The sequence below is a fragment of the Athene cunicularia genome, assembly GCF_003259725.1.
Source record: "Athene cunicularia isolate RWA chromosome 2 unlocalized genomic scaffold, athCun1 chr2_part1, whole genome shotgun sequence".
Taxonomy (NCBI): Eukaryota; Metazoa; Chordata; class Aves; order Strigiformes; family Strigidae; genus Athene; species Athene cunicularia.
This window is the reverse complement of record NW_020799095.1, coordinates 9,967,952-9,995,604: the sequence shown is the minus strand read 5'-3', so window position 1 is coordinate 9,995,604 and position 27,653 is coordinate 9,967,952. Positions and strand designations below refer to the sequence as shown.

The 27,653-nt window shown below is 38.3% G+C and overlaps 1 pseudogene; it reads right to left on the bottom strand.

Moving 5' to 3' along the window:
* LOC113476925 overlaps nt 1-27,281 on the bottom strand; it is a 55,933-nt pseudogene extending 28,652 nt beyond the window's left edge.
* Between the last annotated feature and the right edge of the window lie 372 nt (nt 27,282-27,653).

Sequence of the window (27,653 nt, the reverse complement as noted above, 5' to 3'; positions counted from 1 at the left end):
TCATTCTGTGCCCTGAAATTACACCCAAGATCTGCCTTTCTAGGTCTCAACTGAATTGACAAACTTTGCCTTGTGAATAGGAAATTAATACAAAGAACTGCAGAGAATAATGATAACTTATACAGTCTTACTATATATGGTGGTATGTGGAAATTTTGAAGTCTAAGATTCAAATGAGAATGACAGCCTCACAGCAAACTTTTTTGATGATAGAGACCTTGTGTTCCAGTGGTAGTTACAAACTTAACAATGAGTAGTAGTACACACTGCAATTTCAACAAAAATACAACATCTGAAATGGAAAAGATAATGTCCGAGCAGGTCCTCACTTTGTGTGTGTGCTTTACCTTTTGACTGCCACAGAAATTTGCTATTAAGTGTTGGAACTTTGTAGGGATGTATATTTAGCTGTCTTTTTAATGCAATTTATTTCTAACTGATTTTGAAGAAAGAAATTTCCATAACTCATGAAGATGTCTCAGCATATTTTAAAATACAGCATTATGACTCAGTATTTGTTAATATTTGTTATTCCATATACTTTCTTTTTATTTGAAAAAAAGAAATATTTTGGCTAATATTCAAATGTCAAATTAGCTTTTTTTCAGAGAAGCAATGCTTGTAACTTGGGACACTTTTTAGACTCTATTAGGCTCTGTTCCTTTCACAACCCTTGAAACATTAGTGGTCTGTATTGTCTTTGGACATGAGAGTACGTTTCTTTTGCTGTTCCCTCTTGGGAGCAGTATCCCAGGGAACCCCATGGTTTGTTATATCTTACACTAGGCTGCTCGGTTCCCATTATACTATTTATTTTAGAAAGGTCTCGTAAGAGAAATGCTTTTGACATACTTCAGCTCTCTCAGCTCTCTTGTGTTTCTTGTCTTTCTTTTCTCATCATGATTTGTAGGTCAGACACAGTAAGGCTATGTTTATATAATCTAAATGCAGTAGCATTGAAACGCATCCTCATGCACACTGTTTGTAGACCCTCTTGGGCATGTTTTGCAAGTTATTTGTTTCCTTGTGTTGTAGGGGCCTTTTTTGAATCAAAGTATGCTATGGTGTGAAAAAGATAGCAATTCCTGCCCCCTCCCCCAAAAAGGGGTCATGAATTAATGTATTATTTTTTTCCTACAAATCTACATCTCCTTTAAAAAGTGACTGGGTAGGGCTGTACAGTGTTTAAGTATTCCACATGATCTGAAAGCTTTGTTGATTCTTTTGACAGGGTGGTTTTGTATTTATGTGAAGAGGGAGATCAGAATTAATTTAATACTATTTATAAGACAATGGATCATAATCTTTGCTTTAAGAAAAACTTTAGAACTGTACGTTGTCTCTTAGTGCAGTATACTTTGAAGACAACCATATTGGCCTAAGGCATTTTTTCAACTGAAATTTATTATAAATCTTTCCCAAAATACTCAGAACCAAAAGCTCTCTTGTGAAATATCAAATAGCACATATTTGTCGAAGTTGAATGCAATAAGTATATTTTCATATATACTTCAACATAGTTGAAGTCAGTTGCCCTGAAGGCATTTGACCCAAACCATCTTCCAGTCCATAAGGATGGATCTCAGTAGAGAAAGTCCAGAATTGATTGTCTTTTAGGCTTTACCTACTTATACATTAGGTACAGAGTATGTTAGGAATCTGAATTTGTGACAGGAAGACTCAGTGATTGAGTTGTAATTAACTAAAATTATGGTAGTGGTGTATCCTGTGTTAGTAAGGAAGACATTTTTTTATTCATTCATTATTCCTCAGTAGAAATTAAATGTTTCCAAATGTTAAAAGCAAAATGGGATAAATACTGACTTTGTTATTTGCTACTTACATTATCTCCTGTGAAAAAGCTGGTTTCTGCCAGTGCTTCCAGAAATGCCTTCTAACAATTAGAAAATTTTCATCATTTTATCTTTGTGTTTTGGATGATTTTGCTGTGGTGTTACATTCTTTAGAACATAATCTTCCCATTATTTTCTCTCTCAGCATTTTGAAACAATTCTGACAAGAAGATTATATTGTAATTTGTTAATCAGAGATTCATATATCAGACTTTGATAATATTTCTTGAAAGTGAGCATGTATATGCAAAGAATTAGGAATAAATTATCTAAAATTTGTTTAGAAAATTGACCTCTTCAGACAAACCCTTTTAAAGAAAATAGGAGGAGCAGCAGTACCAGAAGGGACTGTACTCTTACAGTTGGTATCCACTTGACCAGGGTCCTAATATAATTTTCAAATGGAAAATGATCTATATAATTATCAATATATTTTTGTGACCCTCATAAAGCACAGAATGCTGTTCAGTGTCATGACTGTGCTGCAGTCACAGGGTGTTACCTCTCTTATTTCTACACAGTTTTCAATCTCCCATTCAGTAATATTTTATTTCAACATATTCTTGCTGCAGGTATGCTCTTTATAACTACAAATGCTTTGAAAGACTTTTATATTTCAGGACACATCTGAGATGCAGGAAAATGTGGGCAAAAACTTCATGGTTTTATGCCATTGCGTTGTTTTGCCTTTCTTAGTGGCAAAATTATTCCATCATGATAGGAGTATCACAGAATCACAGAATGGTTGAGGTTGGAAGGGACTCCAGTGGTCACCTGATCCATCCCCTCCAGCAGGGCCACCCAGAGCCCATTGCCCAGAACCATGTCCCGGTGGCTTTTGAATATCTTCAAGGATGGAGACTCCACAACTTCCCGGAGCAGCCTGTGCCACCAGTGCTCAGTCACCCTCACAGTGAAAAAGTGTTTCCTGACATTCAGAGGGAACCTTCTGTGCTTCAGTTGGTGCCCATTGCCTCTGGCCCCATCACTGGGCACCACTGGAAAGAGCCTGGCTCCATCCTCTTTGCAGCTTCCCTTCAGGTATTTACAAACACTTATGAGATCCCCCTCTCAGCCTTCTCCCACTCCAGACTGAACAGTCCCAGCTCTCTCAGCCTTTCCTCGTAGTAGAGATGCTCCTGTCCTTTCATAGTCTTTATGCCCCTTTGTTGGATTCTCTCCGGTATGTCCATGTCTTTCTTGTACCGAGGACCCCAGAACTGGACACAGCACTCCAGGTGTGGCCTCACCAGTGCTGAGCAGAGGGGAAGGATCACCTCCCTTGACCTGCTGGCATTGCTTTGCTTAATGCAGCCCGGATACCATTAGCCTTCTCTGCAATGAGGGCACATTGCTGGCTCATTATCACTAATGGGAGAATATTTTGAAGATGGAGATGCATTGAACATTGTTTCCTACCACAGTTCTCTTTCAGAAGCATATGCTTTATGAGCAGCTGTTTTTTTTTTTTACTGCTTTCTTGGTACCATCTTCAGAACTGTGATACCTCAACTTTGAAGAGTACTCTGGAATCTGGTAATGGGAAAAATACTGTAGAGCTACCCAGTCATATACAGTATTTGATTATATTGTGTATATAAAAAATTACATATCATATTAATGTATATTTTAATACATAAAATAACAATAAATATAATTAGCCATGCTTTGAGAAACTTATTTTGCACAGTGCAGAACAGCATCGTAGTCCTTCATGAGATACTTTTCACAGGATTCTTGGTAAATTGGGGGGGGGGGGTGTTGGCATATAATTTTTCATATGCTAAGATGATACCAAAATAATGACAGAATGTAAGAAATGTTGCTTTTAGGGTTATTTTTTCATGGAATCAGAATGGTTTGGGTTGGAAGGAACCTTTAAAGTTCATCTAGTCCAGCCACCTCTCCATGAGCAGGAACATCTTTCACCTTATCAGGTTGCTCAAAGCCACATCCTTTGCATTTATTTTATAATATATCTTGGGATTCAGCCATCAAAGAATTGGTTAGGCAGTCTGTAGCACTATGCTATCACTACTCCCCTGCTGGAGTGTATACTCAGATATTGTCCACTTTCTCACAAATTCACTGGTTCTTAATGGAGTAGAATTGTTTGTACTATTCAAAGAAATAATTATTTTAACTGAGCATTACATGACATGATACAAATGATAACAACTTACTGTATGTTCAAGTTTAAGGTTGAAAACTGAAGTTGGATTTATTTTTTTTCACAGAGAATATTTTTGTGAGATATTACAAAGTTTGAGATAGCTGAAATGTGACTGTTCAAGCAACTGTTAAAATAGAACCAGACAAGCTTCTCTGATTCTACACACATCTTCAGTTCCTAATGCATTCTAGCAAAATGCTGGATCTTTGTATGTTTGAAGCTGATTTACACAAATCTTTCAGCAGTTAGAAACTACATTTCAGCTGTATAATCTTGAGTACATTCCTTTTTTCAGTATTAAACAATAATGGGGTTTCATTGTCCTTTGATCTTCATATATAATCCCTTTTGGTTAACATTAGGTTTAAGTTCAGTACTGGAAAATTCGGCTTTGCAAACTCCAAGTTGTCTCTAAGAGTTTTTCCGCTTCAAAAATAGTATGTTTGTCCAGAGGAGTATTATCTACACAGCTTTTAGATATATTAGAGAACATCCAAAGTATGCTCATTTCACTTTCCTACAACTAAAATTATATTTAAAAAAGAAAAACCTGCAAAATATAATAAAGATCAAAGAACATTCCTTCCTCCCACCCCCAGGAGTAGGGAAGGAAAAGAGAAACAGAACAAAGTGGATAAAAATGGAATTAATAAAGGTAGAAAGAGACAGATAAAATATTAATATTAAATGTGAAGGCTTTCACTTCACTATTCTACAGGATAACAGGTCATCACCCCCATACTGAATTTTTCAGTGGAAAGCCTTTTAAAATTATTTTATGCTATTGTTTTCAATAATTAAAAATAATTCTTTTTGAGACTTTTAACAAATAAAAGTATTACTGAAATTATTTCCAAAATATTTATATCTCTGAAAACTATTGTTTTTTAAGGTTTCAGATAATTACTTATTAAAGTAATGCATTACCTCATTTAGGCCAGTCATTTTATAGTAATTCTTAAGGCCTCAAGCAAACACATGCTATCTTTGAAAATGTTTCTTCTTTGCTACATTTTGCTTGTGACTAAAAGACAAAAGAACTCTAGGAGCAAACCCGTAACATAAAATGTGAAAGTGAAACTATAAAATCTATACATTATTTAAACTAAAAAAAGTTATGTTTGAAAAGTTTCTAGCACTGCTCATGCATTTTAAAATGGATTTAAGAATTATTAGAGGTATCACAGTCTGGCAAACTTCTCTTCAGTACTAGAAGAACTAACGGAGTATAATTAAGGACAAAGTAATGAAATGCTTGGATAAATACATGCTGATAAGATCAAACCAGCCTGGTTGCCACAAGAGTAAATCATGCATTCTTGACCTGCTAAATTCTTCTGAGTCAACAGTACAGTGTATAAAGGGCATCTTGAGGAAGTAATTTACTTTGATTTTTCAAAAGGATTTCTGATAAAATCTCTCAGAAGAATCTAATAAGAAAAATAAAGTAGCCATGAGGCAAGGCCAAAATTCTGAGAGGGATTAAAAGTGAGTAAGCCAAAACAAACAAGGTTTTAATAAATAACTTCTTCACAGACTAGGGAGGAATTCTTAGCAGGCAATATGAAACTTAAGGAAAAAATAAGGTTTTGTGGTTTTACCCAATAGCTAATAGTTTAACCTGCTTTAGTAATTTTGCTACCTAGATTGGTGATTTCCAGGAAATCTCTCATGATTCACTTTTCATCACAGTTATCTATGGTAGAGCCACTGATGTGTACCATTTAGGTACCATTTTATTTTCAACCGTGCTGTTTTCTAATATTGTAGCTTCAAAGCATCAAATTGACATTGCTGCAGTCCAGTCCTTCTGACTTTGGTGCTTTGTTTTTGTCAGTGTCATTTGATGTAGCTCCACTATTTGTGTGGGGTTTTAGTAAATTAGATCAGGTAACCAATCTGTGTCAAAATTAATCCCGTATCCCTCCAGCAAAGAGTTAGTGTTTTGCCAGATTACTTTGCTGATGAAGTTCACCATGTAGCTACATAAATATGTCTGGTGAGATAAGAGAAGGAATAGAGCAAGGGGAGGAATAGTGTCTGCAGGGGGCTCCTTCATTTGATGACAGTTCCTGTTTATGCTTGCTTCTTGTTATTTTTGAAGTTGTGGCTAACTCTGAGTAGAAAAGGTAGTGAAATCAATTAGATCCAGTTCAGACTTGAACTCTAGTAATTGCTAGCACAGATGCAAATGCAAATGGAGAGATCTGTGATAAATGCAATGATGAGAGATATTCTAAAAGGGCTGTAATAAAGTATGATATATCTTTGTGTTATACATTGATTTTTCACTGGGCATCTATACTGATATCCATTTCACTTTACCTAAGCTTAACAATCAAATTGGTGATCGTTTAAAAAAAATATTTAAAATTATTTGAGGTAGCAAAGTTTTGTCTGCATTATAATTAGAAATACTTAAAAATGAACTGAACTTTTTAGAATGCTTGAAAGTTTACAGAACAAAATATAATCATGCATGATGTAGTGTATTAAGCATACATATTAATATAACATTTCACATGTATTAAAAGAAAATCTTCAGTATATTTTTCAATTGGTTAGTAGTAATAGAGACAGGAAAAGCTGATTAGGTTAAATGCTAGTCTGAGAGTTACCTGTCACACAGAGCTCTCAACAAAGCAGTAAATCTTTCACCATTCAAATAAAAAAAGTGAATAAATAGCTTAACTAACATTTGCCAAAAGAAATGTAGAGGTGAGAAAGATGTAACAGAAAATTCCCTGCTTCTTTGGTATCTTGATTACACCTGAACATTTTGGCCAAAGATAGTTAGTAATGGATACTGGAGAGAAGTAACCTCTGAATTTTTCACTATTCAGGTGCTTGTAGCAGGTGACTGGCACCCAAAGCATTATAAGCAGCATGGGTGTAGTACCCTTTCTGGCTGCCTTGCCAGAAGATATTCAGCTGGCCCTCAGTGTTGGACAAAAGTAGCATGCATAGAAGGTTAATTGATTGCGGCTGGATAGGGCACACTTTTACAAAAAGTCTCTAGCCACATCTACAATTCATGAATCTTCTACTTAAGTTTAGTAAAACTTGTGTTTGTGAACTTTCTGAGGATAAGGTAGGAGTGGTATTTGTTGATGGAAGATCAAAGAGGTGTCAGTTCCTCAGAACACAGTATGCTCCCTAGGTAATCTGTGCTACCATTTATTCAGATCGACCTTTAGGGAAACAGATTTCTTTAGGTTGTGTGTTGCAAATATTCATTGAGAACGCAAGGAAGGAAACTGCGTAATCTCTTAAATGTGTCTTATTTAACACTACCATTAATGATCTGAAAGACAGGGCTGTTGAAAATAGCAAGTTGCACAGATGATACTAATTTAGGAGGTGTTGCAAATATTAGTGAAAACAGAGGTAATACAGAAGAGCAAAAGGAGGTGACAAATACAGGGAGGAAATAAGTAAAAGAGAGAAAGTTTTCTTAGAAAATTCAAAGCTAATTATATAGAGAAAAATAATATGAAAAAAGTTCTGTGTTAGAAATATGGAAAGTAGTAACTCTAGAGAAGCTACAGGGACAATAATCGGACTGTATATTATATATGAAAGTGAACTGGAACATGGAAGAAAACAAACAATTTGATTTGGGAGGCAAACTCCCTTCTCCAGCTCACTGATCTGCAGAGCACATAAATAAACTATATCATCTTTCAGGATAGTGCATCTTGTTCTCTCAAGTTTACCTTGCCAATTTTGTGAGCTGGTTCCAAGAGAGGATCTATCACCACAGTGCAGCATTTTTATTGTGCACCAAGTTAATGCACGATGTGAGCTACATTGCTATAAGCAGAGAAATGATAAGCCCTCACTGTATCTCTGAGGCCAGAGGTAGATGTGGTACAGCTGCTAATGGTGGAGGGGGAGGCTGAGTCCCATTTTCATCGTTTCAGGTCATTCCCTGTAGACTGGGTCATACAGTGGGGCGTGCTGCCAACCTAAGAGCTGCAAAGCATATTTTTTACACTCATATTTTCAGGTGCTGCACAGCACTGCAGTTTCTCTCCAGCACTGGAGGAGCTAGAAACTGCAGTGCTCCCCTCAAGTCAAGACTGGAATAGTGAGTTGCTGGTGCAGTGGTGGAGAATGAAAGAGGAAGTGGAACACTATAATAGTAGTACTGTCAGTAAATATCATTATTAGCTATAAACATCTCAGAGCTTTCTTTTCTCTTCAAGGAAGAGTTGAAATGAAAAAACTTTTTGATACTGGAAGGGTTGGCTTGTGGAAGAGAGTAAAAGAACTAGACATATGTTCATGAATATGATTATGTCTACATTGCACCTTAGGGGCTGGACCACAGAGCTCACTAAAGCTGCTGTGCCCCTTGATGTGTCTCAGTGCTTTGCATGGTCAAATATAGGACACCTGTAGCATACCCTACAGGCTTAGAAAGACTTCTGGAGCTCAAACAACCTACAGATCCATCTGCCTTTGTATTTCACAACAGTGAGACTCTCCTAGGAGGATTCACATAGCTGACTTGTCATTGGCCATGTTATGTCACTGCAAAGCAGATGCTTGTCCAATGTATAATTCAGACAGAAGCATACTCCAACTTGCTAGGACTTGATTGAAATTTTCAGCCTGCAGCATGCCCCAAATCTCTCTCACTTTTTCACAATAAACATATCATTTGTAGCCAAATAGTGTGGGCCTGAGACAACCGTGGGCCTTTAAAAATGGGCTTTAAACATACACTCCACAAAACCAGGAATGAAGCCTCTATAATGTTTCTAACAGATAACTGAAGAGAACTGAATAAGCATTCTTTAACAAAATATATACTGTACAATAAAATGGAAATTTGCCAAAAGGTACCTGTCTCGTTTAACACGAGTAATAGTAAATGAGAAGACAATGTTAGGATGTTAGTATGTGCTGACTCTTAAGCGACCTTGGATGTGTGCCCTGCATGCCAAAGCATGCTGGATGTACTGGAAATCTCCATTGCTATTGTCAGTAGAATATTCTACAGTTGCATGTCATTTTGCTGTGCACATATACCCAAACATAGGAAGACTGCGCAGCTAACACCTTTCAAGGGCGCTGCCAGGTTTGAACAGGTTTTGTTTTTGTGGGGTTTTTTTGTTTGTTTTTTTTTTAATGCCATGATTGCCTTCATCCTTTCTGGCTGCAGGTATCTTAGAAAATGGTGGTTCAGTCTCTCTCCTTAGGCACTGTGTGTCTTTCATACCTTCTTCAGAATTGCGCTTGACATTTCAATATCCAAAATTTAGCATAGTGATACATTGTGTTGATTTCCACACTTGAGTTGGGCATTAGGAAATGTTCAATGTTGCTGCCCCAAAGAAACAAAATATTGCAAAGGACTGAGTCTTAAAAATAAAAAATTGAAAAGAGGAGACATAAGACATTCAATAATTTTTTAAAAAAAGTGCAATATAAATATTTTATAAAAGAAATACATATGCAGTGCACTATTGATAAGCTTGGCAGCCAGACAGCAACCATATCACACACAAAAAAAGTTATCAGAGAGTAGAAAAATGTTAACAGTTGGCCAGTGATTAGAGGAAAACCTTATCCAAGTTTTAAACACTAACCTGCAAAGAAGCAAGTGTTTTAATGTATCTGCAGCTGGGGAGCTGAGCATGGACATGAAATCAGTGCCAGTGGAGGGTTCTGTCAGGGGAGGGCTCTGTTTTATTGTCTAAGCACTAACCTGAAGAAGTGTTATTACAAATGTGGCAAGCGGATGTATCTATTTTTGTCAACCTTTCTCCATCTAGACTAAGTCAAACCTTAGACTCATTCAGTTACTCTAATTCTGGCAGAAGTGGAAAGTCCAATGCTGCTGATCTCTGACTATTTCCATTGGCACTTCCTTAGATATTTCTTTTTGTCCTACCTAGATTAAAAGCTTTAATTTATACATCATGGTCTCTAATGTCAAAATTTATCTTTCTATAAAGCGTTAACGCCTACTAATGCTTATACTAATGCCTAACTACCTATTAAAATCTGTTAGCATTTTTATATCCCTCCCCCCCCATCTTTTTTGTATTTGTTTTTTGGAGTAGGAGTCATCTTTCTTATCTTTTTTGTTACAGCACCTAGCACAATGGGGCCCGGATATGAGACTGATTTTCTTAAGTAAAAAAGTTATAGAGGAGATGTATTGGGAGTAAAAGTTTCAAAATAGATCCTATGTCATCTGAGTTTCTGTGCTTCACTGCATGACTCCCATTTTAAAGGCAGGGTCATATTCAGGAGTAAAATAGTTGGAAAGATAAAGAGGAGGGCTACATGAGATTTCTGTCAAAAATAAGATCCGTAGTCCTGCAGTCTCTGAGACTGACCTGTCATGTTGTGAAATCATGTACCTTGTGCCAGCCTTCATTTGTATGATGAGAAAACACAAGGGCAGAATGTTATAACTGTTTCCACCAAAAATGTTTAATACTAAAGATACAAAAATGTCATGTGAAGCTTTGATAATTTCTTAAATAATTATTTGATTAACAGAGATACCATATCATGTACTCAACAACATTTCAATCAAAAAGAGTAAATTCCAAAATATGTGAATGTTGTATTATGCAGTTGGATAATATAAAGTGAAAGAGTGGCTATGTGAGACTGACAAATAATTAACAAGAAATAGACTTTATCATTATTAACATACTTATAAATTTTCATTTTTCTTCATTGTAAAAGGAATTTTTAAGGAACCTCTATTAATGAACAGGGAAATATTATGGAGTTGCATGAAGTACTTGCTGATAAGCAATCCTTTGAATCTTTAATAATTATACCAACTGCCACCCCCAACCACAAAGAAAAGCTTAACTGGCCCAATGTCTTAAGAAATGCAGCAGTTGTCAAGGGAGACTAAACAACATATAATTCTGCATTTATTTTTATATTTACATGCATATACAATTTGTAAATGCACATACTTTCATACATATAAGCAAAAAGAACAAAAATACCTCAGCAAATGATACTGTTGATGATTTAAAATTCCATAATCCCCTTTATAGCCCCCTAATAGGTATTGCAGCAAAAACAAAAAAGGAAATTTTCCATTTTAACCAGGCCTCTTAATCCTGAGAAGTATTTAATCTTTTGGAAATGCCTCAGTGGCACATAGCTGATGGCATGCAGTAAAGGTAGTTGACCTGTCCCCTGTGGAGCAAACCCAAGGCAATCTGCCTAATCTCATCCTGGGAAACACATCCAGTGTCACTGCAACTGGAGAAATCTCATGGGTATTGATTCAGATGCCTTGCAAATACACACACAAAAATTATTAAAACAAGCTTTGTTAGTTCACAGTTTAGCCTTTCTGAAGTATCTCCCATGCCCTTGAAGAATAAAGAAGCCAACTCTAGTTAAATTCTGGTTTTAAGATTGTCTGCAAAACGACTCTCATCCCCTTGAGAGGAAATAAGTCATTCCCCACAATGCTGGATTTCAGAGGAAATACTGGTACAGTCAAAATTTAAAATAAACACATATAATTGGCAGAATAAGAAATCCATATATTTAAGATGTTGCCTTTTTCCATTATTAAGTGTCTTAAGATATAATACAATTTTGCTAAATGTTAAATACTCAAGTTGAAGTTTTCTGTGGCAGGTGTCTGCCTCAGGCTGAAATTCTTGTAGTTCCTTCCTTGTTTTGGAAGGCTTAAGCAAGCAGAGCACATCTATACCTCACAATAGGTTTCATATGAATATAGTTTTGCTCCCATGAAAAATGTTGACAATTCCCAAGGATACTGTATTATCTTAATGTTCTGGAGCAGTGGCCTAAAATTTGGCATGAGCTATCCTGTGAAAATCTGCCTGTATTTGGCTTGAATTGATAACCTCCTGGGAAAAAAAGAAAAAAAGAAAAAAAGAAAAAAAGAAAAAAAAAAAAAAGAAAAAGAAAAATAAAAAGAAAAAGAAAAAGAAAATGAAAAAAAAAAAGAAAAAGAAAAAGAAAAAGAAAAAGAAAAAGAAAAAGAAAAAGAAAAAGAAAAAGAAAAAGAAAAAGATAAAGAAAAAGAAAAAGAAAAAGAAAAAGAAAAAGAAAAAGAAAAAGAAAAAGAAAAAGAAAAAGAAAAAGAAAAAGAAAAAGAAAAAGAAAAAGAAAAAGAAAAAGAAAAAGAAAAAGAAAAAAAGAAAAAGGAAAAGAGAAGAAAAAGCTTCCATGTTTTTAGCCATTAGGGTTTGGCAGCTATCTTCTTCAAAGCTTCATCTGCACTGGATCTGCTCCTTGCCTTGGACAGAAGGGGCTTAGTGGGACTTGGTGCAATTCCTCCTCTCTTTGACAAGTATTGTGGTTTGGAGAACAGAGCTTGTAGCAGGAGATTATCTCTCTTTTAGTGTCAAAGAACCCCTGCTGATGCCACAGCAATAAAAGGAAAACTGCCTAAGTGAGGCATTAGGGACTGGATCTTAGCGTTACAAGGATGGGGACAAGGACAAAGCACAGGAGAAGTGAGGGTAACTGAAATTATTAGACAAGAGATGTGAAGACAGAGAAAAGTGGAGCTAAAATGTAAAAATAATAGAGAGAAAGGGGAACAGTCCGGATCTCAGAAAGGAATTCTTTGACTGGGAAGGCCATCAGGGAATCTATGACGTAATATGGATGTATTGGAAACAGCACAAGTGGAGGATATATGTTTAGATAGGTATATGCCTTTGCAGGCCCCCTAGAACCTGGTCTTTTGCTCCTGCCAGGTAATAATTCTGTAGGCCCGGTGAAATGAACGTCTCACTTGCGTCTTGTGGCTGATTCATGGAAGAGTGACAGCTTTTCACTATTCAAATGCTTTTCTAGATTGCGTGTCAGATATCTGCTGCATCTAAAAACTCAGATCAGTTGAGAGTACACATATGTGATGTAATTTCTGTTTCAAATTTTTGCTTTTTAAAAGCTTGGAAGTTGCACTGACTTTCCAAACATTGTCTTACAGGCTTTTATGTAGAACATATACTTACTTCATCAAAAATTCATAAAGACAAGTTTTTCACTGAAGCCTGATATGAATCGGTCATTCTTAGAATATCCTTAGAGTCTACAAGCTTTGTGTTTCTGTCATCACATGTCTCTGAGGAAAGAAACTCTAAATGAGAATATCCAAGGAAAGAGAATATTCGAGACATAGTCAAGCTCATAGAGCTTAAAAGACATGGATATATTTGTAAGTTCAAAGTGCAGCTGACTGGAAAATATTCGGTGATGAGAACTTTGCAAGAAATGAGTTAGAAACAGGAAACTTCTCTCTGGTCATTCAGCTATGCTGCCCAGTTAGGTAGAACTCTGGAGACAGGAGCTAACCCATCCCCAAACACTGCATGGTGTTCTGTGGTTACAAACTTTGTGTTAACTAAGCATTGAGGAGTTTCCTTTGTCTTTGTACAGCAGCACTAACTGAACTATTATGCAACCTTAATACTTATCTTTTTTTACTATTTACCATTTCTTGCTTGCTGTCATTCTAAATAGCACTGATATTTACTTCTACATAAAATTACAAATGAAGTTTTCTAATGAAATAGAAAATATCTTGACCGTAGTTCTGCTAAGTACACAATGCTTTGTCATGGTAAATGCTCCCCACAAATACCATGTCTTATGACCACTGTTGCTTAGAATGAAGAAAAAGACAAACATCCAAGTGATAAAATCTATTGCAAGAATAGTGGAACATATTGAAACTCCACTCTAGCTAGAAAAATTGAGTCATTGCCATGACTAAGAGAAACGAGATGACTTACTCATAAATCCCTAGCAATCTTCATCTCTCGGACATCACAGCTAATAAAAAATCATTTGTTTACAAATAGCCTACATCATCCTCTGGTAGCTGGAAGTCTGTGAAGCTAGATCATATTTACCTCTTTTTGAAGCCTTCCAGTAAAGCTTCTAAAAGGTTCCCCTTTGACTATTTTATGTCTATAAAAATTGAATCCACCTTAATCCCTTTGGATATCGTATTAGGTACAACATTTTTCAAACTCTGAAAATCTTGAAATATCACTGTGAAGGTGTTTTTAAGATGGTTTAATTGTAAGCCAATTTAAGTGATGTAATGTAGTTGCATTTTCTTTAGCCTTTAATTGTACTTAACTGAACAGTTGAATTATCTTTTGCTTTTAGGATTAATATTTTTTCCTAAAACTTAGAGCTATCAGGCAACTGAAAAATTTCAAGATAATAACCAATGTTGAGTGCGTCCTGGTTATTAGAGATGCTAAATGATAAGAAGTAAAACCAAAATTTGATTAACAAAGAGTATCTGAATATTAAAAGGCAACTGTTTTATCCAAATGATGGATTTCAAGAGAAATTTTAAAAACTTCTATTTGAACTATTTTGTTTTGAAATCTCTATTTTTCAGTGTTGAGAAAATGTTTATTGCTATAAAATTATTTCTGAAGAACAGGGACTTCACTCATCAAACGACCACCATCAGTCATAAAGGCTGTCCTTTTTTAATGTTGTACCTATATCACATTCCTTTCAGTTGCCTCCTGATGACAAAATCTCTTTAGTCAAGTATTAGTGAGATAACAAGAAGTTGTATTTTAACTAGTACAATTAACTCGGTTGCTGTGCCAAAAATTCAAGTTTTCATTTTTGAAAAAGAAATTACTCTGGCAAATCTTTTTCCTCACAACTCTTAAAATATACACCAGCACTAAATCAGTGCCCTTTAATGGATTCACTTGAAGACCTGAGCTGTGAAATTTCAGCTCAAGAAATTAAGAATTCTTCGTACTATGACAAGTAATACATACTAAACTTTTTACCCAGAACTGGCCAAATGAGATCTTCCAATATAATGGTATCTTTTAATCTTTTTAGTGAAATCAATACTTGTGATTTTAAGTTTCCAGATTTTCTGAATTTCCACTTGAGGGCATGTATGGCCATTATGGTCCTATATCCTTTAATTTTATATCTCCTCTGTGTGATTCTTATGAATCGTAAACTTGTTCTTCAGTCAGTCTGCTGCATTCATTTCATTTAAAGTTAGTTTTGGCTCTCTGAATCAGACTACTGTTCTTTTAATACTCGTCCATAATCATCTACACCAGTTTCTGCTCAGATTAATTTATTTTTCCAACATTTTAGCATTGTTTCAGCAATCAAGATTTTATTCTGTTTTTTTTTTTTTTTTTTTTTTTTTTTTTTCTCCTTTATGTTTGAAAGGAATTTTCCAGCTTCCATTGATAAACACTCTTTTTTCCTCTTGAGAATATTACTTTTCCCCAATGCCACAGCATTTCTTGCTTTTCTAGTTTATCCTAAAACATGGCAAATGGGACTGAGCTAAGAAGCAGGGATGTTTTTGTTTGCCATCTTCCTCCTATTGCTTTTAAGGTAGGAGGGTGTAGGTCTGTCTGTATAATATGGAAATATATCCTTTATATATATTCCTGTTTTATATACTGATACATAACCATAAGTTTAAATGCACAAATACACAGGGTCATCTGAGTGGATTTTTTAAATGAAAGGTGGAGATTAGCTTTAATATTTTCTTGTCTTTGTTTTTGTGTATGCTGCAGATATACTTGAAACATGTTAAGTATTTCCTAAACAGAGGATAAGAAAGTTCTCAACTTGGCATTCGTGAAGTTAGTTTGTTGAGAAAGAGTGATCAAAAGGCAGTATTATCTGCTTGTACCTATTTAACCCTTCCATTCCTCTGAACCATGCCCCAGAATACAGGTTTCTTTAGTAGGAGAAAATCTTAAAAAAGAACTTGAATATTCTCCTTAAATAGATTGTTATGTTATGACAGGCAGAAAAAACAAATCAGCTGTTAGATGTCACAGGACTGTAGAATCACCAAATTGTTTAGAACTTCAGTCTGACTGATAGCACTGCACTGAAAGATGCAGCTGTAGAACTCAAAATGAATATCTAAACAACACTGAGTCATTAGCCATGTTGTTTGAAAAAGTAGTATCTACTGATCTGTATTTGCTTTGCTGTACCTCACTCTGGATTTTTAAAAAGCTTTATAAGATTCTCAGAGTACTAGACCTTTATATGGGTAAAGAGAACATCAACAGTTACAGGAGTTACAATAAGAAATGATTTTTATGCTGTAGATAAAATTTGTTATTTTTGGCATGACAGTGTGGTGGGAATTAAGAGGAAATGTCTAGTACAGGCTAATTATTACATACTTATTCGATATTTTCGCCTTCTTTTCCTTTGAAGAGCATTTGGCACTGGGCACTGTCAGAGTATTGGAACAGGAGGCCTGATGGTCTTATCTAGGATGTCAATTCCTAATGTTCTTCTAATTTGCTTTAGAAAAGACAGAAGTGCCTAATATAATAAACACAAAAATAATTATTCCAGAGTGGTTATTGTAGGGTTAGCAAAACAGGTAACTTGACATGCTTATAAAATCTGTATAAATATAGCCAAGTATGTAAACTGTAATGTTTCTCATTAGAAAGTAATAGAAATGCAAACTAATTTCGGGGAAAGCACACAAAATAGTTTTTTTTCTACAAAATTGTTTTGTTATTGTGAGACATCAGTGTGATAATGCCACAAAACAGCAGGCATCCTGCTGTTTCTTCATTCTCAGAAGATAGGGGTTTTCCCAGTACCAGACCTGCTCAGGTTAATGTACAGCCCTATTATTTCTAATAATAGCTGTTTAGCACCTTGACTATCTTCCAGGCTAAGCTCTTGCATTAAACCAGAAAACATTCACTAGATCTACTTCACATAGGCTCCATCTTCACGGACATACCCTCTAGCTCTCAAACTTGAATTCCATTTTTAAGTATACTAAATTCTGCTTTGGTGGAATACCATTTATCTTATATTCAGCTGTGAACTGACTTTCATGAGAACACAAGGTAATTTAAGAGCTATTACTGCTCAGGGCTTGAATCCTGACTACTTTTACATGTACAAAGAATGATTTGAGGACTCAGGTTTCACATGCTGGCACAGTGTTCCCAGAGGGCCAAAGCTTAAACTCTGGAAACCAAATTTCAATTGAGGTAGGTACAGGCAGATCAAAGGAAAGTACCTTTTGGAGGTTGAGAATAGATTAAGTGGCTGATGAAGAAGTAAAAATATAATCTCTTAGATTGCTATTGGACTCTGATTTCAACTATTTTCTGCAGCTCAGAGTTCTCTTGGTGTTCATATGAAATGAAACAAATAGCTGAATAGATAAGCTCACAGACTATGAGTGAACATGATTTATTATATGAGGGATAACATTGTGACTTAGCAGCAAGTGCAAGAGTTAAGCTGGACAGTGAAGAGTTCAGCAGTCCAGTTCTTTCCTTGGCAGTTGAGTCTTGTCTTTCAGAATCTAAGCATTCACTCTAAATAAATTTTCTCTAGCTCTTGTTAAAATGTCCTGTCAAACACAAATAAATAATGAAATAATATATTTTAAAGGCAAATAGACAAAGCCCAGTGGATCCCAGTGCATTAGGATCTATTGGGCTGGGACTGTGCTGAGGCAGAATTCAGTGAAGGGCCTAGGTCAATGCTGAAAAGGGTACAGGGAGACATTAGCTGTCTAACTCAGCCTCAGACCTCTCCTGATCCAGGAATTTTACATCTGGTTGCATGACTGGCACCACTGTAAAGTACAGACATGCCAGGAGTCTTCACGTCAGGATCAAACAAGAGTACTAAGGGTTATGAATTGTGTCTACTTGTAGCAAAGGAGTAGTAACTTCTCTGAAGTTAACTGACCCCTATTGACTGTCAAAATTATGAACCGTCAATTAAAGGGCACAAGAAAGGAAACAAACACACTTTAACATCTACATGTTGCCTGGTATCTTGTTTGTTTGATCTTAAATTGTGTTATCTTATTTTGGTGTAATTGCTGGAAATGGATTAGATTGTATCTGCAGCATTGTATTGGGGTTGTTTTGCTTTTCCTGATTATACTACTCAGAACCAGATTTTCAAAATGTGACATCTGTTTTTCAGGTACAATTTTGAGCACTGCTTTTTCTGCAAGCAAATGATAAAATATACAGATATGCATACAAACCTCAGCTGTATGTGCTAACTGCATACAAACTAAGCACAAATGGGCTTTTACAGATGTAAATTCTATCATTTGCTTGTACAAGTGACAGTGATAAACAACCACACACCCCAGTGATTTGCATGAACAAAGTTGAAGTTTAGCCCTGAGTGCTTTTTGAGACCTTAAGTGTCATACCCTGTTGACAGCATATTTGACCTGAGAACATAGGCTTTTTAATCAAAACATTTCCTTGCAACTTCAGTTTATTTTCTTTATATCCATTACCATGTCTATTTATTTTTAATCTGTCATCAAAACATCTATCTTTGAATGGTTAGGCTGACTGTTGTCTTTTGCTGAACTATTGCTAATATGCTGGCAGGCGTTGCTATTCAAGTACATTTGCCTAATTCTGGGTCTAATCCTACTCATTTTGAAATTACTGGACATCTTTCCATTGGCTTTTCAATTGTACACTCCTTGGGGCAGGGACATGTTTTCCATTGTTTTTTGTGAGTGTGGTACCAGTGATGGTGTCCAAGAAATACAAGTAGACAATAACGTATTCTTTCAGGGAACAAAAGGATGTTCTTTTTGATGCATTCATCTTTCATCTCTTGAGTTTGCCATTCAAAGTCAGAAAACTGTTTGCAGGGTTTTTCGCTTTCATCAGTTTCCTAGGATTTTGCATCTTATAGTGTTCTCATGTATCCTGATTAACTTGCTCTATACTCAGTTGTTCAAGTGTCTGTTTTTAACTCTATGATTGTGGGTAGAAAAATTAAACAGAAATAAATGTCTTATGTTGCTTTTGAAAGATGTATGCTATCCCACTCAGCAAATGTTTCTTTAAAATTTTTACTAGGGTTTCTTTTTTCTCTGTATCATTCCCCTGTATCATTGGGTTACACCCAAGGGTGCTGAGAGAGGTGGCAGATGTGCTCGCCAAGCCGCTGTCCATGATTTACCTGAAATCATGGCTAACTGTGGAGGTCCCACTGGACTGGAGGGTGGCAAATGTGACACTCAACTACAAGAAAGGCAAAAAGGACAATCCAGGAATCTATAGACCTGTCAGCCATACCTTGGTGCCGGGGAAGGTCATGGAGCAGGTCATCTCGGGTGCCATTAAAAGTCATATAACAGACAACCAGGGGATCAGTCCCAGTCAGCATGGGTTTATGAAAGGCAGGTCCTGCCTGACAAACCTGATCTCCTTCTATGACAAGGCGACCTGCTTATTGGATGAGGGAAAAGATGTTGTTTACTTTGACGTTAGGAAGGCCTTTGACACTGTTTCCCACAGCATCCTCCTGGCTGATCGTGGCTTGAATGGGCACATGCTTTGCTGGGTAAAAAACTGGCTGGATGGCCAGGCCCAAACAGCTGTGGTGAACGGAGTTAAATCTGGTTGGCAGCCGGTCATGAGTGGTGTCCCCCAGGGCTTGTTTTTGGGGCCACTCCTGTTTAACATCTATTGATCCAGATGAGGGGATTGAGTGTACCCTCAGTCAGTTTGTAGATGACACCAGGTTGGGTGGGAGTGTTGATCTGCTCGAGGGTAGGGAGGCTCTGCAGAGAGACCTGGACAGGCTGGAGCCATGGGCTGAGCCCAACTGGAGGAGTTTCCATAAGGCCAAATGCCGGGGGCTGCCCTTGGGCCACAACAACCCCCAGCAGCGCTACAGGCTTGGGGAGGAGTTGCTGAAGAGCTGCCAGAGAGGGCCCTGTGGGGGTTGATTGACAGCTGGCTGAACAGGAGCCAACAGTGTGCCCAGGTGGCCAAGAAGGCCAATGGCATCCTGGCTTGTGTCAGCAATAGCGTGGCCAGCAGGGACAGGGAAGGGATCTGACCCCTGTACTCAGCACTGGTGAGGCTGCATCTCGATTCCTGTGTTCAGTTTTGGGCCCCTCACTACAAAAAAGACATTGAATGACTCGAGTGTGTCCAGAGAAGGGCAACGAAGCTGGTGAAGGTCTGGAGCACAGGTTGTATGAGGAGCAGCTGAGGGAACTGGGGGTGTTTAGTCTGGAGAAGAGGAGGCTGAGGGGAGACCTCATCGCCCTCTACAGCTACCTGAAAGGAGGGTGCAGAGAGCTGGGGATGAGTCTCTTTAACCAAGTAACAAGCGATAGGACAAGAGGTAATGGCCTCAAGTTGCACCAGGGAAGGTTTAGACTAGATATTAGGAAGCATTTCTTTCCAGAAGGGGTTGTTAGGCATTGGAATGGGCTGCCCAGAGAGGTGGCAGACTCCCCATCCCTGGAGGTGTTTAAGAGTAGGGTCGACAGCACTGAGGGATATGGTGTAATTTGGAACTGTCAATGTTAGGTTAATGGTTGGACTGGATGATCTTCAAGGTCTTTTCCAACCTAGATGATTCTGTGATTCCGTGATCCTGCAAAAGCAGAAATAGTGAAAATGTGGACTTTACAATTTGCTAGTTCCAAAGTACTCATATATTGAAATTATTTATGGAATTTAAAATTATTTTGTAAAGGGAAAGTTCAGGATTTTGTGTTTCTCCTTCAAAGCCTAGTCCTTCATTCCACCTTGTAGTTAGTATTGACCTCAAAACAGGTTTATCTGAGGCAAACACAGATTATCTTTCCTAAAGATTAATTAAAGTGGTGAAGACTGTACTGTATAAATATGTCCTCTCTGACTCACTGGATTCAGCCAGTTGCAGATCAAGACCTGAATACAGTGGACAAAACTGTAAAACCCTAACTTCAAGCCACAGCAGTTGAATAGCAGAGTAATAGATAATGTACATACTTGTTATCAAGTTTTAGTTTTAAGAAGATGTAATGAATTTTGTTTGGTCTTATTTATGCTTAAACATACTTTGCGTCGTTAATTTATACTTAACACACTTTTTTTTTTTTTTTTTTTTTTTACTTTAAGAAATTTGGTGAATTTAAATGTTTTTCCAATCTGCAGAAGGAATGAGGAGAGAATGAGGCATATCTCATCAGGGCCAGAGAATTAGCAGAAGTTAGAAGTAGTCAAATTGAGTCAATTTAAAAATAAAAGCAGAAACATTTTAAGAAAGTGCTTTTGTGCATATTGTTTACACAGATACTACCAAATGTATTACTCATCTATTTTCATCATCAAGAAAATTCTCCAGACTTCAGTTTTGACAGTTTTAAACAAAACCCATCATCTCAGCTCAAAACTATATTTGCATATGTATATATGCAGTCTGCTACAAAAAAAGAAGATGCTATTAGCACATTGAGCCCTTATGCTTCTCTCCACTGCAAGGGACAGAAGCAGTAAGAAGAGATTGGGAAAGAAAAAAAGAAAAAGGAAGGAAGGAGGAGATAGTGGAACTAAACACCTAACTGTTCTGGGCATTCTCCTTAGCCTATGGCATGTTACATCTGAGGATATTTCTCTAGGATCCCACTGGGCACATCAGAGATAAAGGTACATAGGAACACTCATAGCATGAAAAATCAAACAGGAGTTAGTGCTCCTAAGAGGGGAGTAGTTGTACACAGATTTCCTCTGCACTTTACATGACAAAGCTGTGGGCTTTGGGTCAGCTGGTGAAGCAGAAATGCCTGAGGGCTAAACCCACACATATTCTTGTGTCTCTGTCTCTCCCTGTTAGTGGGACTCTGAACTTCAGTGGACCAGTCCTTGCACACCGACCCTTGGCTGAATATGTTGCACACCGACCCACTGAACACATTGTATACCTTGTAGAGCATTCTCCTGCCTTTGTCTGCTCCTGAAAGTTTGATCTCTGGCAATAAAGATTTGGCATCCATTTGTTTATTTGTTTCTAACAAATGGTTAAATTACCTTTCCCCCCCTGTTTTCTAAGTTAAGTGAGCCCAGTGGAGACTTTCCTTTCCAAAAAACCTGAAAACTAGTTCAAATTTTTCAATTTGACACAGATCCAGGCTTACAACAGGAACTGAGAAGACTGCAACATCACCCAGTGAAATACAGATGTTTTCAGACTGTATGAAACCAATGTCTGTGTGGTTGAGCTGCCTGCCCATGTGCCTCAGAGCTGCGTTTCCTTTCTTTGAGTCTGTTAGGTTAAGCCTTCTGTCCCACCTGGTGATGTCTTGACTAACTGTGAGCCCAGGTCAACTCTCAGAAAAGTCAGCAGAAATATTTGCTTCTTTTTCTACCTCACACTGCAGTTCTGAGGGGAATAAAGCCCTCCATATACCCTGCAGAACAGGTGCTTAGGTGCTCAAATCACGTCAGTGCTTTGGAGAGTGAGTGGCAGGGTCTGCATGGCCATTGCTGTCTTTGCAGTATCTTGGGCAAGGAAGGCTGAAGCTCTGGCTATGACCAGCATAGTTTTGTTTGTCAGTTATGTAGAATATAAGCTACAAGGAGCTATGTTCACATTTAAAAGTCATGAAGCCTAACAATTCTATTTCAATGGCTTTCTAGAAAAGGAGCTGTAGGAGCTCAGGAGACCTCCCAAGGGTTACAGATTTTTTTTTGTTCCAGAAAAGGGACGGAGATAAGTCTTTAAGAGACTCAAAAAATATTATTCAAGGTTTGAGTTTTGCAGTCATTCTTTGTGGTTTCAGTACTTGTGAGCAAAATTTTAGAATGCAGGGGAGAACTGATTTTATCAAAATTGTGGGTGGAAAGCTAGAAGACAAGATGATTTTGAAACTGCAGCTTGTAATGTATCCATTTTCATGTTGGACTGTGTAGAGAATGGTGGAATTCAAATAGTATTTTCAGCTTTTACTCTCTAAGAATATCCACAGCATGTCTTTATATCCCTGTGCAACATAATTCTTTTAGGGCAGCATTTAGCAAGCATATACAATTATAGACTTTCTGAGGCAGAAAATACCTGCATAGATAGATCTCAAAAGTTATAGGAGCCCCCAGGTTACTGAATGTTTGCATACCTGCAGTAAAGCACCTTAGAGAACAGAAGCAGAGATCGATGGCTGGGAAAATGACTCAATGAACATCTGTGTTAGCCACTTTGAAATGTGTAGTACAGAGGGAATTATCGATAAGGTCAGAGTCTTCATGAGAAAGCAACTCTGTTTGCAACTCTCAAGAAAGAAACGAAAGAGCCTAGAATGCAAGTTGACAGATACGGTGTTGAGTGAGGCCCCAAGGAGCTTGCGTTGACAACAGGAAACCTTTGGTTTGAATTGTCTAAGGGTGGTAAAAGGTCAAAATTATTCAAATGTGAAATGCGGTGGATAGGTGAATCCTGAACTAACAGTTATATGAGGCAGCAGAAAGACAAATGCTCCATCTTTCATAGAAAGATAGCTGTGTTTTCATAGAGATTGCATATATCCTGCTAGCTTGTAACAGTCATTTTTGTGCATTTGACATGTAACACTTTCAGTTTATCCACATAAACATAAATGTGCTTGAGGAAGACCTGAAAATATCTTTGAACAAGAACTGGTGTGTAAGTAAATATGAATAAATTATTTAGATCATTTCTGAGCAGTTTTCTAACTGTACTTCAGAAAAAATGACACATTGATAGATGAAACAAATGACCAAAAGAAGAGACCATGGAGAGGGCTTAAATGTTCTATTTAATCTGCTACTGAACTACTTTATGATCTTAGGCAAATCATTTAATTTGTGTATGTCTTCCCATCATTTCTAGCCTTATTAATTAGTACAACAGAGGATTCCTCTGCCATGTGGCTTGCACAGTATGTTGTACTGTCATCTGATCATAACCAAGAATAAGAATGCAGAAATGACACTGGATTCTAGAAGATGCAATCTTTGACCCTTTCCATCAAATTGTTCTGATACTTGGCCTGTAATTAAATTAATCACTCCCTAATTTTATTTTTTTAGACATGAGGAATGTAGTTGGTCTTCAATTGAATGAGGACCTGACTTATGGGTCAGGATTTTAAAGGGAGGGCAGGGACAGGAGATGTTATAGTGGGGGTCTGATACAGGCCACTTGGCTAGGTGGACCGAGCAGATGAGGCACTCTATAGACAGATAGAGCACATTCACAAGTCCTGTTCCTCATGGGGGACCACAACCATCCCAATATCTGTTGGAGGGACAACACAGCAGTGAATAAGTAATCAAGGAGGTTCCTGGTATGCACTGATGATATGTTCCTTCTCCAAGTGATAGAGGAGCTAACGGGGAGAGGTGCCATGCCGGACCTTGTTCTCACCAACAAGGAGGGGCTCATGGGGAGTGTGAAGCTCAAGGGCAGCCTTGGCTGCAGTGACCAGGGAATGGTGGAATTCAAGATCCTTAGGGCAGTGAGGAGGGTGCAGAGCAAGCTCAGTACCCTGGACTTCAGGAGAGGGGACTTTGGCCTCTTTGGGGATCTGTTTGTTAGAGTAACATGGGATAAAGCCCTGGAGGGAAGAGGGGCCCAAGAAAGTTGGTTGATATTCAAGGATCACCTCCTCCAAGCTCAGGAGAAATGCATCCTGACAAAGAAGAAATCAGGCAAAAATGCCAGAAGGCCTACATGGGTGAACAAGGAGCTCCTAAACAAGCTCAAACATGAAAAAGAAGCCTACAGAGGGTGGAAGCAAGGACAGGTAGCCTGGGAGAAATACAGAGAAAGCAGCCAGGGATCAGGTTAGGAAGTCCAAAGCCCTAGTAGAATTAAATCTGGCCAGGGATATCCAGGGCAATAAAAAGAGCTTTTATAGGTACGTTGGTGATAAAAGGAAGACAAGAAAAAATGTGGGCCCTCTCCAGAAGGAAATAGGGGACCTGGTTACCCAGGATATGGAGAAGTTTGAGGTACTCAGTGACTTTTTTGCCTCAGTCTTCACTGTCAAGGGCTCCAGCCACACCACCCAAGATGTAGAAGGTAAAGACAGGGACTGGGATAAGGAAGAACCACCCACTGTAGGCAGAAATCAGGTTTGAGACCATCTAAGGAACCTGAAAGTGCACAAGTTCATGGGACCTGATGAGATACATCTGTGGGTCCTGAGGGAACTGACAGATAAAGTTTCCAAGCCACTATCCATCCTATCTGAGAAGTTGTGGCAGTCTGGTGAAGTTCCTGCTGACTGGAAAAGGGGAAACATAAACCCAATTTTTAAAAGGGAAATGAAGAAGACCCAGGGAACTACAGGCCAATCGGTCTCACCTCTGTGCCAGGCAGGATCATGGAGTGGATCCTCCTGGAAACTGTGTTAGGGCACATGGAATATAAAGAGGTGATTGGTGGTGGCCAACATGGCTTTACTAAGGGCAAATTTGGTGGCCTTCTACAATAGAGTTACAGTGTTGGTGAATAAGGGAAGAGCAAATGATGTCATCTACCTGCACTTGTGCAAAGTATTTGACAGTGTCCTGCACGACATCCTTGTCTCTAAACTGAAGAGACATGGATTTGATGGATGGACTACTCCGTGGATAAGGAATTGCCTGGTGGCTCTCACTCAAAGAGTTGTAGTCAATGGCTTGATTTTGAGTGGCAAGCAGTGATGAGTGTCATTCCTCAGGAGTTGTTGGGGCCAGCGCTGTTTAACATCTTTGTCGGGGACATGGACAGTGGGATTGAGGGCACCCTCAACAAGTCTCTTGACAACACCAAGCTGTGTGGTGTGGTTGACACACTGGAGGGAAGGGATGTGCCATCCAGAGGGACCTGGACAGGCTGGAGAGGTGGGCCCATGTGAACCTCATGGAGTTCAACAAGGCCAAGTGCAAGGTCCTGCACAAGGGTTGGGGCAATCCCAAGCACAAATACAGGCTGGGCAATGAGTGGATTGAGAGCAGCCCTGCAGAGAAGAACTTGGGGTTATATTAGTGAATGGAAAACTGACTGTGAGCCAGCAATGTGTGCTTGCAGCCCAGAAAGCCAACTGTGTCCTGGGCTGCATCAAGAGAAGTGTGGCCAGCAGGTCGAGGGAGGGGATTCTCCCCCTCCACTCTGCTCTTGTGAGTAGTACTGTGTTCAGCTCTGGGGCCCCCAACATTAGAAGGACATGGACCTGCCCGAGGAGGCCTAGAGGAGGCCACAAAGATGATCAGGGGATGGAGCACCTCCCCTGTGAGGACAGGCTGAGAGTTGGGGTTGTTGAGCCTGGAGAGGAGAAGGCTCAGGGGCAACTTTATAGCGGCCTTCCAGTACTTAAAGGAGGCTACAGGAAAGATGGGGGGAGACTCTTTATCAGGGTGATTAGGGATAGGATGAGGGGTAATGGTTTTAAACTGAAAGAGGGTAGATTTAGATTAGATATTAGGAAGTAATTCTTCCCTGTGAGGGTGGTGAGGCCCTGGCACAGGTTGCCCCCTCCCTGGCAGTGTTCAAGGCCAGGTTGGACGGGGCTTTGAGCAACCTGGGCTAGTGGAAGGTGTCCCTGCCCATGGCAGGGGGTTGGAACTGGATAATCTTTAAGGTCTCTTCTAACCCAAACCATTCTGTGGTTCTATGAAGGGTTTTCCTTTTGCATTTTAGAGCATCGTCTCTGGAATCTAGTCACCTACACCTCTTTTACAGCACAACCCACAACTGCAAAATATGCAGGAGCATGGAGCGTGTTTTAATGAGTTGTAGTATTGATTTCACTAGCAATATTCTAATGCAGTTTCTCTTGAAAAAGGAACATGAGATCCAGGCTCAGAAATTCTTAATGCATGTTGTGTATGGTAATAGACAGTCCATATTCAGTAATGTACTTTATTATTCTACATAGAAGCTAAATTATATGGTGTTTTACCACAGTGAATATGAGTGAAGGATCTGTGCTCTTTTTTTTTTTTTTTTTTGATCTGATGGCACATCTGGAAAGCATTCAACACAATCTTGTTTTCTTAAGAACATAGCCTTCCTGGTGCAGATTGACTTGCCCTCCAGTGAGACTCCCTAGTTTTGCTTCCCAGTGCCTCGTCCTCCAAGACAGTTGCTGTGTGAAACAGGATTCTGGCTCGCCATTCTTCCACCTTAGCTCCAAATACTATTCTGTGCACTTACGTTTTGAGTTCGACATATGTACCAAGTTAGTTGAAGGTACCGAAAACTTTTCATTACTCAATACTGATCAACTCTTCAGCTCTGTGGCTTGTTGCATTGTTATGGTCTGTAATCCCATTCTTCTGTCAGTGTTTACCAAAAAAAATTCATCATAAGAGCTCACGTGCTTCTACCTGGACCCGAGGAGCCTCATACTTGTCAGAAGGACCATTTAGGAGACTAGAAGGAGGACATATTTCTTGTCTCCTCAGCCCTGGTTCAGATTTCATTTTCCTGTCCATTTTGTTAGTGCTCCTAGATTTGTAGTTACTGTTTGTACCTCAAAGTATGTTTGACCTGAAGACTATTATTACCTCTCACAGAAATTTGTGATGATTATTCAGACCCTTACCTTAGCCTGACAAAGTATGTTCTACTTAGGATTCTCTTAAAATCCATTGAAAAACAGCAGCTGGGCAGAAACCTCATTTGTGCAGAGAACAACTGGGAGCACGCTATTGTGATGATTTTTTGGTAATAATTTTATTTTTTTCAGTAAATCTTTTGCAGTACAAAAAGGAAAGATGGGGTAAAAGAGAAAAGAAAGGGAAATTTGAACTTCAGCAGCCAAATACAAATCTTTGTACTGACTTTCATATAGCCTAGGGACTGCC